The sequence below is a fragment of the Orcinus orca genome, chromosome 16, assembly GCF_937001465.1.
Source record: "Orcinus orca chromosome 16, mOrcOrc1.1, whole genome shotgun sequence".
Lineage (NCBI taxonomy): Eukaryota > Metazoa > Chordata > Mammalia > Artiodactyla > Delphinidae > Orcinus > Orcinus orca.
The window spans coordinates 22704248-22722261 of record NC_064574.1 but is presented as its reverse complement, the minus strand read 5'-3'; the positions used below and the strand labels follow the sequence as shown (position 1 = coordinate 22722261).

Sequence of the window (18014 nt, the reverse complement as noted above, 5' to 3'; positions counted from 1 at the left end):
AAAAAGAATTCCTCCAAAACCCCCTCCATCACTCTTGGGATCAAACCTCAAACCTTCCCAGCCTGCTGAATTCTCCAGCTGATTTCTCACCCTCTTCACCGTCACTCACCCGCCTTCTTTTCCTTCCCTTCCCACGAGTCCTGCCCCTCCCACTGCAGGGCCTTTACCTGGAACACTCATTCTGATTCCCCTTAGTGGTGATACCTGTTCATCTTTCAGATGTCTCTAGGAAACATCAGCTGACCCTCCCATCCCTGATTTCGGGCCCCCGGGCTGCTCTCGGCACCAGGCACCTCCTCTTTGTGATTATCATTTTTGTTATTATCCACTTACTCCTATGACTGCTTGATTCATGTCTGTTTCCCCGTTCAGACCATCAGCTCCACGTGGGCAGGCATGTGTCTGCCCTGTTCACACCGTCTCCCCAACAGCCAGCCAGCACATAGGAAGGAGATACTCAGAAAATATTTGTTGACCTGAGTTGAAAACTTTCCCCTGAGTCCACACTTCACTTTCTAGCTCCCAAATAATCCTTGAGACTTTTCTAATTATCTAAACTTAATTATCTAAACTTCGGCAAAAGGGGCGTCTTGGCCAACTATCTATTATCCTCAGGCGCTGCAGTCAGGGTTCTGCTCCATCTCACCCCTGAAACCACTCTCGCTGAGGGCTCCGATAACCTCCTAATTACCAACTTCAGTGGGTGTTTTTCCAGCCCTGTCTTATTGGAATTCTCTGCAGGGTCTAATATTGTTGATCACCCTCGCCTTCTTGAAACGCTCGGCTCTCTTGGTTTCCATGACAACACCCTCTCCTTGTTTTTAACCCGTCTCTATGACGCCTTTTCCTTCCCAGTCTCATTAATCAGAGCCTCTGACTCAACCACCCTTGAAATGTTAGGGTCTTGAAGACTCGATATTGTGAAGATGTCAATTTTCTCCAAATTAAGGTACAAATTCAATGCCTTCTTAATCAAAATCCCACCAGGGTTTTCTAATGGGAACTTAATAAGCTGATTCTAAAGGTCATAAGGGAGAGGAGATGGGCAAGAATAGCCCAGATAATTTTGAGAAAGAAAAACAAGTGGTGGGGACACAGTAGGAGCAAAAGGATTGAGTTTGCCTTACTAGGAAGCATAGGATAAAGCAGCAGTGATTAAACAGTGTGGCCAGGAACAGACACATTGATCTATAGAACTGAAGAATTCTTACCATATTCTAGGACGGGCATTTCAAATGATGGGCATTGGTTTCCAGGAGCACGAAGCCCCCATTCCTCAACTCTTTGAAAGAGGCCCTCCCAAGCAGCCTCCCTCAAGCTGGACCATTTTCTTTCCTTTTCTGATCATCCCTCCTCCCTACCTTCAAAACTTGTCTGGTGCAGGTACCATTCCCTTAAGACTTGTTTTTCTTTTTTCTTGGTTTTCCTATTATAAACGTAATATATGATCTTGGAGGGTGAGTATATTGTATACTGTGTTCATTAGCTACTCTTATTCTCACCTGTATTTTTGAAATCTATTATCATAAGAACAGTGATACCTGATCATTGCAGAAAATGTGTACAGTGGCTAAAGCACGAAGAACAGAAACATCTCGAGTCCCAGCACCCACAGTCATGTTCTGTGAAAATGCATCTGAAAAACACATCTTTTCTTAGCCTTTTTACGCGTTCGTTTACAATAAATACTTTTATTATATATATAATTTTGCACCATCCTCTTACACCGATTATATGCTAAGCACTTCTCTGTGTTAGTCAACATTCTTTGTAATTATTATGTTTAATGGCTGCCTAATAATCTATTCAATGAATGAAACATAATTTGGTTAACCATTCCCCTGGGGTTGGAGATTTTGATAGCTTCTTTTTTTTTTCCTTTGTATTTTCCCTCTCATAAATAAAGCCACAGTGCAAATCTTTCTGCACTAATCTTTCTTTCCTTTAGATCATTTTCTTGGGATGAGCTTCCTGTAAGTGGAATTCCTGAGCCAAACAGTATGAACCTTTTTGAGGCTCTTCACACGTCTTAAGCAAATTGCCTTCTAGAATGGTTTTGCCACTTCACAGTCCTGCCAGCTGTGCAGAAGAGGTCCCATGCCACTAGGACCGAGCCAGCACTGACAGCCTCTCGTTCTGTAGTGCTCCTTCAATGGGTCCAAAGTGGTATCTCTCCATCCTAATTTACATTTATTTTAGTATGACTAAGTTCAACATTTTCAACTGAATTTGCCTTTTGAACTTCATCTTTCATAAATGGACTCTTGCTGCCTTTCATTGCCCCAACATTTCATTATGAAAATTCTTACTGCTCTGTGAATGTTTTATTAATGAGAATTTTCAACACGCAGAACCTAACATTTCCTATAGTCAATTATATTTGTATTTTCCTTTATAATTCTCTCTATGGCTGCGAAGGCTACAATGGCCTCTCTCAATCACAGTTTAGATAATGAATCATTTCTACTTTTTTTTCTAGTTAGTAGTATAATTTTTCCTTTTTTTTTTTTTTTGCATTGAACTCTTTAAATCACCTGACGTTGATTTTGATCGTTAGGACAGAGGGAGGTAAAAATTGCTTTGGGTTTCCTAAATAGAATAAAGATCATTTTGCTGCCCCACTTAGTGACAAATCCTTCCATTCTCCATTAATTTGTGATGCCTCTGCTCTTCTCAGAAGGCACAGTGATATTCTAGGGAGCGCCATCTGGGTTTTCTATTCTATTCCATTGAGATGTTTTTCTATTTTTGAAACAAATATTATTTTGTTTTATACTGCAGCATCTGTTCGGGTTAGAAGCCTTGAAATCTCTATTTATTATCAGATCAGTTGGCCAAGCATCCAACCCCCACGTCCAACTTCCTTTTGGGTGTCTCATCTTGGGTTTCCCACAACACCACTTGTCCACACATATACATGTTTTTCTAGCTATTTCTTCTCCCTGGAAGTCAAATCGTATCATTGTGCTCCATAGGGGTAGGCCAGTGGCGGGTACGGTCCTGAAATCTGGAGGCGGGGCCAGGAGATCTGGATTTAGCACTGCCCCTGCCAGTCAGGCACTGTGACTCTGGATGCCTCAGCTTCCTTGTCTGTAAAATGGGCTTGCCATAACCAAATGAGGTGGAGAACATCAACATAGCTTCATTCTCCACTCAACAAATGTGTTTGAGGAGCAGGAATACCAGAATGGGAAGAAATGGCCTTCAGGGAGCTTTTAGGACAATAAGGAAGAGTAAGGACTCTTTCAGCGGAGAGCCTTTCAAAACAGGAAAAAGGCAACTACTGAAGAAATGGTTACCAGGGCCATGAGGGAAATGAATGGAACGTTGAGGAAGGAAGTGGGGCAGGGATCCTGCCTGGACAGGTGGCCAGAGAGGGCTTCCTCCGAGGGGACATTTAAGCCCAAAAGGCTGAGAGGAGGTAGGGGAGAGCTTTCCTGGGACCAGGGACAAAGTGAGCAAAGCCTCCAAGAGAGGAACTGGAGGAATTCGCTGTAGCCTGAGGATAGTGAGTTGGAGCGGCCACGGGGATTGAAGAGACGGGTGGGCAGATCGGGCCTTGCTGGCCTCGAGAAAGGGCGCGGCACGGGGATTGAAGAGACGGGTGGGCAGATCGGGCCTTGCTGGCCTCGAGAAAGGGCGCGGCACGGGGATTGAAGAGACGGGTGGGCAGATCGGGCCTTGCTGGCCTCGAGAAAGGGCGCGGGCACGTCACTGCGGGCTGCTGATGGGGAGGAAGATGACGTGGTCTCTTTTACTTTTTAAGCGTCTGCTTTTACTGCTGTGTGGATAAGTGGATAGGTGAGGGGCAAGAAAGAAGCCGCGAGGCCCTTGCAGCCAAGGAGATGGGAGGCGGGAGGTGGCGGGAAGCAGGTGGAGGGGGCGGGCGGAGGTAAGGGTCAGACTGGGGATGATTCTGGAGACGGAACGGCCAGGATTTCCTGGGACTCCATGGGAGGGGTGAGGGCAGGGGAGACTCGAGGCTGACTCGAAGGGCCGGGTTTGGGGAACTGGGTTGAAGCCCGGGTCTTTGGCAGAGAAGGGGAAGGCAAGCGGGGAGAGAAAGTTTTGGGGAGAAGAAGTTAGCATCCTGATTGGCTGTGGCAAGTTTGGGGTGTTGGTGAAGGACATCCGAGTAGAGATGTCAGCCAGGTAGTTGGGCAGGCCAGTCTTAAAAGGGCAGGGCTGGGGTCATTAGTGCCCACCCAGGGTGAGAAGATAGAGAAAGATGGAGAGGGCCCAGATGTGAGTCTTGAGGGAACCCAACACTTAGGTGGTGTGTGGACGAAGCCAAAGAATAGACAGTGAGGGGGTAAGTTAACTGGGGGGTCTTGGTGTCATGAAGGCCAGGGAAAGGTGTTTTCAGGAGGGGGTATCAGCTGGGTCAGTTGCTGCCCCGAGGCCGAGTGATGTAAGGAGAGAAAAGCTGGATCGGGCAATGGGAGTTGTTGAAAAGAACAGGTGGGGATGACACCTGGCCAGTGGGCAATGCCATCACCTGTGAAGAGCTGGGTCCATGTTGGGAGGAGAAGTCCCAGCCCTTCCTCCTGTGCACATCCTCTGAGAGCCTCTCCCAGCGTCCAGCCATGGAACTAACCTGGTGACATTTCCAACCCCCAACCCTTCCACCCCCACCTACACTAACAGCTTCTTTTGCCTTTAATCTCACTCCCTCAGAAGTTCTCCCAATGTCTTTTTGGTAAAAAGAAAAACTTCTGAACCTCCATTTCAGACTTTTGATTTCAAGCAGAAAATAATTATCCTGCCTCTACCTAGCTCGCTGCCTGTTGCTAAGTACCAAAAGGCACAAAAAAAAACGAATAAAGACATGGCCCCAGACATGAGGCAGGATGAAACCACTGCTAATTAGAGCTGTAGTACTACTCAGAGGGCAGAGACAAAGCCTCCAGAAAAACATGGAGATCAGGTTACTTGGTAAAATGTACATGATTTAATTTGCCCCTTTCCACAAACACAACTAATCCCTTCACCTATACACTTAATCCCACTGTTCTGGGACCCCTTTTACCTGTCCCTGCTTTTCAAACTCAGGCTCATACAGCCCTCCTCTCTCCAAATGTCAACTTGAAAGAAACAGCACCTTCTAGAACCTTCTCCCCCCACCCCCCGCAAGGTCCCTCTTTTCCCTCCTGCTTTCTCAGCCAGTCTCCAGATCATCTTCCACCCAGCTGGGCTTTGCCTCCTCCCCCAAAGTTGCAGTGGCAGAGGTCTCCAATGTCCAGGTCCAGGGCGTGCCCTCACCTCCCCTGATGTCTGTGCACCTGGCCCACCAGTGGCTACTCTGTCCTGGAAACTCTTCTTCATTGGCTTCTGAAGCCCATCTTTCCTTATCTTCTCTTTCTTACACTCCACTTCCACGTCCAGACCAGCCCCGTCCAATGTCAGTGTTGTCCAGGGCTTGGTCTTCTCTTTCACTGAGCACCTTTCCCCTCAATCTCATGCATCCCTAATGCTTTGGAGACCTCCTGGGAGCTGATTCTCCAAACTGACTGTCCAGTCCAAGCCTCCTTTGAGCTCTAGACCAACACATCCATCCTTCTCTTTAATGACCACCCTCCCATGTGCAGTGCAGAGCTCTACCCTGAGCTCCAGACCCGAAAGCCAAACATCTACCAACATCTCAGACATCTCAACCCTGTGACTGAAACGAAACTCCTGGTCTGTTTTGAATCACTTGATTACCCTTTTTTAGTTCAAATTCCTAATCCTTCTTCCCCCCAGTTAACCTCATTTGCTGTTTCCTGCTTTTTAAAAAATTAATTAATTAATTTTTAATTTAAAAAAGATTTTTTGGGTGGCATTGGGTCTTTGTTGCTGCGTGTGGGCTTTCTCTAGTTGCGGCGAGCGGGGGTCACTCTTTGTTGTGGCGCAGGGGCTTCTCATTGCGGCGGCCTCTCTTGTTGTGGAGCACAGGCTCCAGGCGTGCAGGCTTCAGTAGTTGCGGCTCACGGGCTTAGTTGCTCCGCGGCATGTGGGATCTTCCCAGAGCAGGGATCGAACCGGTGTGCCCTGCATTGGCAGGTGGATTCCCAACTACTGCGCCACCAGGGAAGTCCACCTATTTTGGAGAATGACAACGCTGCTGTGGTAGGAGACACTTGGCAGTCACCTAGAATCTCCTCCTACTTCACCTGAGACATCCCATCATGAGGCCGGTGGATCTTACCTCCTAACTGTTTCCATCGTCATCACCAGTAGCTTAGTCCAAGCCATCATCTCTCATTTGGTCCACTGCAGTTGCCTGCTAATCGGTCTCCTCAAATCCATCCTTCCTTCCAATGATCCAATCTTCACAGAGCAGCCAGAGGGGTCCTTTAAGAATACACACCTTTTTCATGCCCACCTCCTACTTGAAATCATTCAATGGCTCTTCGAGAAAGATCGACTTTGATTTCTCCAGCTTCACCATACACCACGGTCCCTCGCTCTCTGACACTGTTCCTACCCGACAGTCATTTCTCTTTGGTTCTTGCTAACAGAAACCACTCCAGGTGACATAGACTGATCTATGAGAGTCACGAAGGGCAGGTCTATTCCTCTCATCAGTGACTGGCTTCTGAGCGGACATGTGGCGCAAATCTAATCAATAAGAGTTGTTGGTGGTAGAGTCTTCTGGGAAGGGTTTCTTAGTCCTAAAAAAGAAGTATCAATTTAAGGAAGAACCACTTTCTTTCATCCATCTCTGGATGTTGGTATGGTGGATACAATGCCTGGAGTGGCTGCCGCCATCTTGTGACCATGGGGACAGGAGCCCATAAGCAGAGGATGGGAGAACTGAAAGATGGACAGAAACTGGGTCCTTGATGACATTAGAGCTGCCTCCCTTGGGATTCCTCATTATGTGTGATAATAAATCTTTTATAGTTTAACCATTTTTGAGTTGGCTTTTCTGTCACTTGTGTCAAAATCGTTCTTCCTGATAAGTGCTGCAGCCATGATGGCCTCCGGTTTCTGGAATGTACCACCCTCCTAGCACAGGGCTTCACACATGCTGTATCCTTATATGCAAAGCTCTTCTCATTTCTAGTTAACGTCCACTCCTCTGATCAAATGTTACTTCTCTGATCTAGGACGATTTCTCCATGGCACCTATCAGAGTTTAAAATTAGGGATTTCTTTATTGTCTTGATTAATACCTGGCTTCCTCGCTGGACTGGCAGTTCTACGTGGGGAGAGATAAGGTCTGTCTTTGCTCAGCATCGTGTACCTTCCCACGCATCTGTCCCAGTGCTTAGATGAACCACTGATTCAATCAAGATTCTGGTAGGGTGGTGCACCCAAAGGATTTAACTGAAATTATTTTAATGAAAGGACTATTCACAAAGTGTGGCAGGATTAAGGGTTCCAAGAGATGACAAAGGACCCAGAGATGAGCAGCAGTTGGAAGCCTTCAGTACCTCTAGGCCTAAAGAGATGAGAGAAGGGTGTGGGATTTCAGAACCTGGAGAGAAAGCTGTGGCTTTAAGAAAGGGACCCCACCTGTGGCCATGAGTAAAGGATGGTAGTCACTGCCAACCCACAGCCCATAGGAAGGCAGCCAGGAGAACCTCACTCTCCTTCCCCCTCGACTCTCCCACTGGTTCCTCCATTGGTCAAACTCAACTAGAAACCAGAGGGCAGAAAGCATGGGTGGTATAAAGGTTGGTCATCCAGGGCACGGAACAGGATGCAAAAAGAGAATGGCTCTGGAGGGGTCAGTGTAGAGTATCGAGAACAGTCACCAAATGACCCTCGAGCTACTCAGTTCAATGCACCTTTTCCCTTTGTTATCAGTCTTAACGACCCTGCAGAATTTGACAGTGTAGACAACCTTGCCATCAAGTTTTTCAGGATCAGAAAGGGCATCACCGGGAGTCTTCTCCATGGCTTCCTCTCCTCCCTGAGGCATCTCCAATCATACCCACTTGTTTCCTTTCAGCTGGGTTCAGAAGATGGATCCCGGCTCACAAATCATTCCTCTTTTCATCCTCTCCCTCTCTGCTGATGCCCTTTTTCAAGAAGAGAAAATTCTAGGGTCTCTCATTTTCAAAACTCCTCCATTGATCACTCGCATTTTTCTTGCTGCCACCCAACTCCTCCCCTAGTCATCCAGCCTCAGGAGAGGTCTGCGTCTCCTCCACCCATTCACTCCATTGCCCCTGTAAACTAGCTTTTACCCCTTCACCCCCCAAAACAGTACTTGCTGACGTTCATAATAGCCCCCTGATTGCTAAATTCAAAGGGCTTTGCTTCTTATTTTTCTGAGATTTGGGCCATATCAGAGTGTTGATTACTTTCTCCTTGAAACTCTTCACTACCTTGGTTGCCTTGGCAACCCCCTCTCCTAGTTGTTTCTCTCATCCCTCAGGTCCTTCCTTCTCTCTCTCCTTTGTCGACCGCCCACGCCTCAGTCAGCCCCTCAAATGTCACCATAATTCACAGTTGTGCCCTGGGTCCTCTCCCATTCTCTCCATGACGATATTACTCACTCCTAGAGGTCCTGTTATCCTCTGTCCCTGGGTCAGCCCCTCCAGTCAAATCTCTTCCTGGACTGGGATCCAGCTGCCTGCTGGGGCCCACCTGGCTGTACCCCCAGCCCAGCTCTACCTGAGACTGAGCCCATTGTTGCCCCCCTCAAACTGCCCCCCATGCTGTGCTTCCCCTCCCAAGCACCTCCCCGCCATCCACTGAGGGCCCCACCCAAGACACATGGGAATCACCGTTGGTTCTTTCATCCCAACAGCCAAAAATCACCATGCATTTCTGACTTTATTTTCTAAAGGTTTTTGGGTTCCGTCCATCCCTCTTGCCGTTGCTCCAGGTCAGGTCTCATCCTATCTTACCTGGACCATAACCAGAGTCTCTTAATTGATCTCCCTACCCAGAGACCGTCACTTGCCAAATCTAGCCTTCACACTGGCTCCCACAGTGATTTTCCCACACCACAAATCCGAACACATCGCTCGTGTAAAAATAGCACCCACTGACTGCAGGATGGTGTCCAAACTCCAGGGCACCCAAGGCCCCGAAGGGTCTGATCTCTGTCCGTTCTGCAATCCACTCTTCTCATTCCATCTTTCTTCTCTAGTTTTCCAGGAACCCCAAATGCCCTGAAGCTCACTCTTGCTACTCCTCACTTCTGGGGCTTAGCTTGTGCTGCTTCCTTTGCTTGGAATGTCCTTCCAGTGCCTTCTACCTTGCTTATTCCTACTCATCTTTAAGAAATCAGACCAGTGGTCACCTGCTCTGGAAAGTTCTGTACATATCTATGTTTCATGATCGCACTTACCACACTGTATTATAATGGTCCACTTACAGGCTGTGTAGTAGGACACTATTCTGTATGTTTCTCCATGTGTTTCCCACCATCACCACCCCCACTTCCTTGCCTGTCACTGTTTTAATGCGTAACAAACAGGTCCAAACTTTAGTGACCTGAAAACACAATTTATTATTTCTCATGGTTCTGGGTGTTGACAGGGCTCAGCTGGGTGGTTCTTGCTTAAAGTTACTCATGGACTTACGGTCAGAAGGCAGCTGGGGCTTGAGTCATCGAAGGCTCAACTGGGCTTACTGTGCAAGATGGCTCATTCACACAGCTGGCAGCCGGGGCTGTTGATCGGAGCACTCACATGTGGATTCACCATAGGGGTTGGACTTCCCACAACCTGGCAGCTGGGTTGCAAGAGGGAATGTCCCAAGACCAAGTGTTTCAAGAGGCCTGTGCGGAAGCTACAAGGCTCCCAATGACCTAGTTTCCCAAGTCCCAGAATGTCTTTTCTGTTATTGGCCCTATGTTCTATTGGCCAAGTAAACACTAAGGGCAGCCCAGATTCACAGGGAGGGAAAGGATAGAGACTCTACCTCTTGATGTGAGGAGTAGTATGTGCATACAGGGAGGGCAGGAATTGATGGTGGCCATCTTTGGAGACTAGCTACCATGGTCACTCTCTTCCCATTCAGTCAGGGCTTTGGGGGAGGATTTGGGTTGTTACAGCATGAAGGCAATGAGAAAGACAGTCAGTGATTTCAAATAGTCTCTTGAAACCTACAACAGAGACACGGTGTTTGGTTGTGGTCACTGATCTTTTGTAAAGACAAAAGAACCGAAGAGACTCAGAACTTGAAATTGATGCCATGAACAGTAAATAGGGAAGAATGCAGAAGCTGTCTTTCTGCCTGTAAGGGATAAAATTTGACCAGCTAGAGGGAGGAGGGGAATCACATGGAGACAGAACTAACAGTAGATGCTAGATCTCCAAAAAGAAATTTGGGGCTATCCCAGAGTAGAAGGGGATATTGCCTGGTTCCTCATGGTGTTTGCCAGGAGACCAACACCTCCTAGCAAGGGCTGGAGAGGCTGACAGCCCTGATGGGAGCAGGTGTTCGACAGATGGGCCTGGGGGTGTCCTCCACAGTCCTCTGTGTCCCTGTAGCAAGGTGATCACGATGAGGGTATAGGGTAGAGCGTGAGTGTAGCTGGTGGACTTGGAAATGCTTTGTGGTCAGGGCAAGTGTTCGGTGGGGATGTGTTGGTTCAGTGGATGGCAATTGATAGAGCCTGGGATCCAGAATCAGATGTACACCCTGGGGCCAGGACAAATTAGGAGAGCCCAGAACATGGACCACCCTCAAGGAGAAGGGAAGCAGCAGTGGAAAGTGGAGAAGCTGGAAGTGGACCAAGAATCTACTTAAGAGAGACTCAGGGAACGTCCAGATGTGACTGCGTTTACCTCAAACCGACTAAGTTTGTGCTACTGAACAGAAAAGGAGCGGGGGGGGGGGGGGGTAAGAGTGACCTTGAGTCACGGAGAAATAAAGAAACTGTATTTTGGCAATACAGTTGTATCTGTTTGTGGCTGTTTCTGGGCCAGCAAACTGGGGCCATCTTCAACTTTTCATCTTCTCTCATCTCTCGTGCTTGGTTGGCCCTGGGGCTCCTATTTCTACTTCTAATCGTCTCTTCAATCCACCTCCTCGCCACCAGCCGCGTTGTTTAGCTCAGCACTGCATCCCTTCTCACCTGGATAGCTGTGGCGGCCTCTTAGATATTCTCCCTGCCTCCAGGCTTGTGGGGGGCCCCTTCAAACCCTTTTCTGCAGGTAGCCAGAGGGGTGACAGGACTTATTGTTTTCTTTACCTAAACCAATGCAAACTCTCCTGGAAAATCATTTTGCTGTCCCGTTTTGAACAAAGTTCACCTTCTTATTACATTACCCACCTTATTGGCCATCGTTGATTGCCTCTTAACCAAATTCCTGCATTCTCACCTCGGGCTATTTTGGTCACGAACCTGAGGGATGGAAAACAGCGGTAGCCATGAATGCCAGCATGTGGAGAGGCAGGTCTGGGAGGGTGGGGCTGGCATGCGGCGAGACATGGAGACATGGAGATGGGAGAGGAAGGGTCTGACAGTCAAGTCTCTGGCTTCAGGGGACCTGGACGCCCAACTAGCCTGCCTATGGTTTGGCTACAGAAGCCAATCAAGTTCTGTTTCTGTCTGAGCTGGTTTCAGTTTTTTTTCACTGGCAAAGAAACATGACTAAATGAAAACGTGATCACATCGGTCTCTCTGCTTAAGCACGTTCACTGGTTCCTCACTACCCTTGGGATAAAAGCCCAAATTCCTCGGCATGACACACAGGTCAGTGCTCTCCCTCGTGTTGCCTCCAGGCCCCAAACCTGTGTGCCCCACACATGCTGGACTCATTTCTGTCCTTGGTGTATCCCATGGAGGTTGCTGGCCTCATGGGGACCAGGTAAGAGATGAGATCCACGCCTACTCTGCCTGCTCCCCTCGCCTCCCCCCAATCTCGCAGCTCTCAAGTCTTTTGAATCCAAGTCTTTATCTAGGATTTCACCTGGGCAGTGTCTTCTAAACTCTGGGCCCTTCCTTTTCCTATATCAAAACTTACCTCTCTCAGGCTTCCCTGGTGGCGCAGTGGTTGAGAGCCCGCCTGCCAATGCAGGGGATGTGGGATCGAGCCCTGGTCCGGGAAGACCCCACATGCTGTGGAGCAGCTGGGCCCGTGCGCCACAGCTGCTGAGCCTGTGCTCTGGAGCCCCTGAGCCGCAACTACTGAGCCCATGCACCACAACTACTGAAGCCCGCGCGCCTAGAGCCCGTGCTCCGCAACAAGAGAAGCCACTGCAATGAGAGGCCCGCCCACTGCAACAAAAAGTAGCCCACGCTCGCTGCAACTAGAGAAAGCCCGTGAGCAGCAACGAAGACCCAATGCAGCCAAAAATAAATTTATTAATTAAAAAAACAAAAAAAAAAAAAACGAAAAAAACTTACCTCTCTCATGTTTTATCTCCTAAGAACTTGGGTCTTTGCATTTTTTTAATTGCAAAAATAATTTGTGGACATCTTAGAAAATTGCTAAGTACCCAAAGCACCCAGAGGCAACCACTGTTCACATCTTGAAACACTTCTTATCAGAACTGTTTTAAAACGAGTCTTCTGTCTCTTTCCTTGTAATACATACACATTGTTAAAAAAAAAAAAAATTCCAAGAGGACAGAAGAGCAGCCTTCTCTGCCTTCTCCCCATCCCCAAACTCTCACCCCAGAGTATGTGATCTGTTCCTTTAGGTCACCTCTCAGCTCTAAGAAACAATTAGATCCCTTGCATTAGGAAGGATGCTTTCACCAGCATCTAACAAAACACCCGAGAGTGGCTTAAACAGTAACACCATTTTATTTATTTCAAAGAAAGTCCAGAAGTCAGTGGTGCCAGGTGTCCGAACTGAGTCAGCACAGAGTTGCATCTCCTGGCCTTCCCCTCCTGGTCACAAGATGGCTGTCAGAGCTCCAAGTATCACGTTTTTACCCAACAGCACCTAGGCAGAAAGGAAGGGGCAGGACCAATAAAGCTCTCCAGATGCATCCCTTTAACCAGGGAGGAAAGTGCTTCCTTGAAGCTGCCTGACAATATTCACAAGATCCTAGTCAAAATCGGGTCATGAGAGTTTTCTGACCAGCATCTATGATACCCTATTTCTAAATAGTTCATAAGACCCACTGATGTCCCATGTGGCAGATTAGGCTTTGGGTCACTTGGAAACTACTCCCCACCATCCCTGCTTCTCCCACCACAGTTGTCAAGTACCTCTGTTGGTTTTTAATTTTAAGAAACCTACTTGCCCCTTCACTCCTGACTCCACTGTGTGTCCACAGACGCTCCTGTGCCTCCCATTACCGTCCCTGTCAGTCCTCTGACCCCTTCCCTCCACTGCTATCTCCCAGCTTCTACATCTGTACTTTCACATCTGCCTATGGTTTGGCTACAGAAGGTCACTGGTCATCACATCGTGATGGGTGATAATACTGACATTCTGTTCTGTAACCATAATAAAATCCAGGTCAATACAAAAATTGAGTATCAATGAAAAGTGAAAAGGAAAAGATAAAATTCTCATTACTTGAGACAACTATACCATGTAACTTCCTGTGGGTACCTACCTACGTATTTACAAATTTTTAGAAAGTCTAGAAAAGTGTACATTGGGCCCATTACAGTAGCAACCTCTGGGTAAGAAGGAAATGGGATGGCAGTGGTGCCCAAAAGGGACTTTAGGTTCATCTGCAATGTTCTATTTCTCAAAAAGGAGAATATATTCATGTTGCGCTTATGTCATTGAACTTTCATTTGAAAAGTTCCCTTTCATTTTCAGCCAATTATGGCAGCTCTGTGTTTGGCAGTGCTTGCACGTCTGTGTCCAGGAAGGAAGAACGTTTACTTTGTGTGTGTCTATGAATGAAGTACAGTGATTAATGGATTAAAAAAAAAATGTAGCAAGCAAAAGAAAAACAAAACAGGGGGTGCAGAGAGAACTCATTCACAACAACAATAAAAACTATAGGAATAAACCCATCGGGAAATTGGTAGGTTCGTTATGGAGAAAACCATAAAATAGGACTAAAGGCTGCCCTTTAGATGATCAGAATGAGTGCAGGGCTATACTGTGTTCATGGATTGAAAGACTCAGGATTGTACTGATATTGATTTTCCCCAAATTAATCTTTAAATTCACAGAACCTGACAAGCAGGTTTTAAAATTCATGTGGAGGAGTTAACGTGCAGTAATAGTTAGCTGAGTTAATTGAACAGGAAGCACAATGAAATGGAACATTTTACTTAACAGATATCAAAAGGTGGTCTCAAGCTAGAGTGGATAAAACAGTCTGATGCAGACAGAAATATACAGACTGGTGGAAAAGAACCAGCGCCTCAGACCTACCTAGACATGGCAATTCAGTATATGAGGGAGTTTCACTTCAGATCAGTGGAGAGAGAAGGAACTAGACAGTCCGTCATGTTGCAATAATCAGCTGTATGTTTGCAGAAAGATTAGATCATATCTCATTTCAATCATAAACATACATTCCAGCTGCATTAAAGACCCAAATAGGGCTTCCCTGGTGGCGCAGTGGTTGAGAGTCCGCCTGCCGATGCAGGGGACACGGGTTCATGCCCCGGCCCAGGAAGATCCCACATGCCACGGAGCGCCTGGGCCCGTGAGCCATGGCCGCTGAGCCTGCGTGTCCGGAGGCTGTGCTCCGCAACGGGAGAGGCCACAACAGTGAGGGGCCCGCATACCCCCCGACAAAAAAAAAGACCCAAATAAAAACAAAATTACTAGAAAAGAATACAGAGTATACTTAAACCTTAGGAGTAAGAAAGGCCTAAACATGATATATAAATACAAGGAATAAAGGAAAAGATGGATAAATTTGATTATGTCAAAATTGATAACTTCTGTCTAACAAAAGCCCCTACAAAATTTGAAGGCAACAGACAAGCTGGAAGAAAACATGTGCCATATATATATATACATATACACACACACACACACACACACACACACAAAAGATTAATATCCAGATTACACTAGGAAACTCAAAAATCAATAAGATAAAGACAAACAACCTAATTTTTTAAATGAGCAAAAATAAACAGATCATTCAGAAAAGAGAAAATACAAATGCCTAAAACACATATGAAAATCTCACTAGCAAACAGGTATGTATAAACTTTAAAAAATTATTCAATTTTTCACCCAGCAAATTGGCAAACATTTAAAACAATCACTTATGGTGTGAGGAGTCCTCCCATATCCTCTGGCTAGAAGTTTAAACGGTACAGAAATTATGGAGGACACTTTGGTAACATCTAAAACTAAAAATGTGGAAACCCTGAGAACACAAATTCCACTTCTCAATCACCATCCTAGAGAAACATTACAGAAGAGGCACATGTAAGGCTATTTTCTGTGGCACTGCTTATGATGGAGGAAAGAAAAGGATGCAACTAAATGTCCATGGATCTTAGGAAGGAAAAATGTAGCACATTCATGGGAATGAATATAACACAGCTACTAAAAGGAACTGGCAAGAGCTATTTGTATCAGTATATCTTAGAAATATAAGATGGAGTGAAAAAACACAGCTTACAGTAAAATCTCTATAGAGTGGGATGATTCATTCAAAATACCTCCATTGATACTTACATTTCTATGGAAGGAGACACATAAAACTGCGGGTGAGGGAGGGAAACTAGGATTTCAGAGGGTGGCCAAAGGAAACTTTAGTTACATTCATATTGTCCGACTTTCAAAAGGAAAATGTATTCATGCTTTACTTCGTTAATTAAAGTATAATCTGAAAATACTCTAATTTGTTTCCAGCCAATTACGCCGGCTCTCTGTGTTTGGTGGTGCTTGCATATTTGTGCCCCCGGAGGAAGAATGTTCACTTTGCATGTGTGTCTGCAAGTCAAGCCCACTGATCGGTAAACAGGTTGAAATGAAATATGGAAAAACAAGGGCCAAACAAATAAAGGGAGAGGAGACCCTATTCACAGTTGACAACAAAACCTGTAATAAACCTAGGAATAAATTTATCAAGAAATATGCAAGACTTTAGAGAAAACCATAAAACTTCCCTGAAAGACATGAGAGTGACCGGAACTGAGAGATAATAGCAACGAGCACTGGCAGAAGACTCAAATATGATAAAGGTGCCAATTTTCTTCAAACTTACCTAAAACTCAATGTGATCCCAATTAAAATCCCAGCAGAATTTTTCCTGAGACTCGACAGGCTATTTTAAAATTCATGTGGTGGGACAAATATGCAAGGATGATCAAGGCAATTTTACAAAAACAACAGAGAGGGTGGGATTTGTCCTGCCAGTTAGCAAAGCATATTAGCAAGCTCAGGAGTAGACAAATAGATCAGTGGACCAGAAAGAGCTCTGACACAGACCCGCATTGGAATTCAGTGTCAGGCAGAGGAGGCAGTTCTAAATCAGCGGAGAAATGATATATTATTCCATAAATGGTGTTGGGACAATTACCTATCCATTTGGGGGGAATGGGGAGGAATTAAAGTTAGATCCTAAGATTTGTACATATGGAATTTATTTTTTGTATATAGTATAAAGGCTTAAATATGTATGTATACAGAAACTATAAATTTTAGAGAAGGAAATACAGTAAATACTTATGACCTTGATACAGGGAATACTTTCTTAAATAAGACTGTAAAAATGGCCTAAAAGTAAGATTGACAAATTTGATCGTATCAAAGTTAAAATTTCTCTAAGACAAAAAGATACTACACAATTAAATGACACAAATCACAATGTAGAAAACATCTGCAATATACATGACAAAGTATTAATATTCAAATAAAAAACTCTTAAAAATCAATAGCAAAAAGACAAAAAAAACCTTAAAAAAAAAAAAGAAACAGGCAAAGGATATGCACAAGCAATCCAGAGGAGGAAATGAAAATGCACAGTAAACACATGAAGACTTCAGTCTTGCAGGTAATTCAGAAAAATGCCAACTAAAGCAAGATGCTATTTCTCACTCATCAGACTGGTTAAAAATGGAAAACTTGGACGTGGTCTGGGGAAATGGACACACACACGCTGCTAGCAGGAGATTACATTAGAAGGCAATTTGGAGAACACTTCAGAAATTTCTATTAGAATTTAAGATATGAATACCTTATGACCCATCAGTTCCATTTCTAAGTATCTATCCCAGAGAAATACTTGTACATGTGCAAAATGAACAAATATAAGATGCTCTTACAGGTTTGTCTTAATGGAACGACACTGGAAACATTTTAATAGTCAATCAATAGGAAACAAGAAAATCAAACATGGTGTAATCCTAAGGCCGCCAGTCGCCAGCTGCAAGGAACACTGCGGCAGAGCACGTCGGCTACACCAGGAGTCCCACAGGGCGCACTAAGCTGAGAGCAACACCTCCAGCTTGTACACATCACGTCTGTGCAAAACACACGAAAAGAGAACAGAAGATGTGTTTCAATGGGCATCGGAAAACATTTTGGATGAACAGCAAAAGCCTAAGAGAGCTACCTCGGGAGGGGGAGAGGGATCTAGGGGCGGGGGGCTGTTCAGGAGAGACTTCTTTATCTGTAATACTATAATTTTATTTAAAGGAAAATGTATTCATGTATTACTTATATAATTAAATTTTAATTCAAAAATTCTAATTCATTTCCAGCCAATTACTTCTACTTTATATGTGTGCTGTGCTCTCATTTGTGTGCCCAGGAACAAAGCACATTTACTCCGAGTGTGTGTCTGCGAATGAAGCATCGTGATTAGTAAATTGATTAAAATTTGGAAAGCAAACAGCAAAACCTTTTACACTCACAAAAGGAGCAACACTGATAAGGTACTCAGGAATAAACCTAGTAAGAAATGTGAAAAACCTTTATGACAAAAGCAACCAACCTTTATTAAAAGACATTAAAAATCAAACCAAACAAATAAGACTTTGATTAAATGGAGACAGATACCATGTTCACGGATGGGAAGAACTGATATCCTAAAGATGTTATTTCTCCCTTCAATGAAATCCCACACAAAATTCCCACAGGATTTTTTTCATGGAACTTTGACAAGCTGATTCGAAAGTGTATATGAAAAAGTAAATGTGCAATACGACCAAGATAATTTTAAAAAAGAATAAA

General features: G+C 45.2%; 1 protein-coding gene across 4 annotated transcripts in view; it reads right to left on the bottom strand.

The window, feature by feature from the left end:
* Positions 1 to 12479: 12479 nt before the first annotated feature.
* BLCAP (BLCAP apoptosis inducing factor) overlaps positions 12480 to 18014 on the bottom strand; it is a 28494-nt gene continuing 22959 nt past the window's right edge. For 3 of the 4 annotated variants that reach the window (XR_004484837.2, XR_004484836.2, XR_004484838.2), the window contains one exon: positions 12480 to 17302. The gene's annotated coding sequence lies outside the window, so the exon portion shown is untranslated. The remainder of the gene's footprint in view (positions 17303 to 18014) is intronic. The other variant, XR_007472184.1, reaches the window with a different exon arrangement.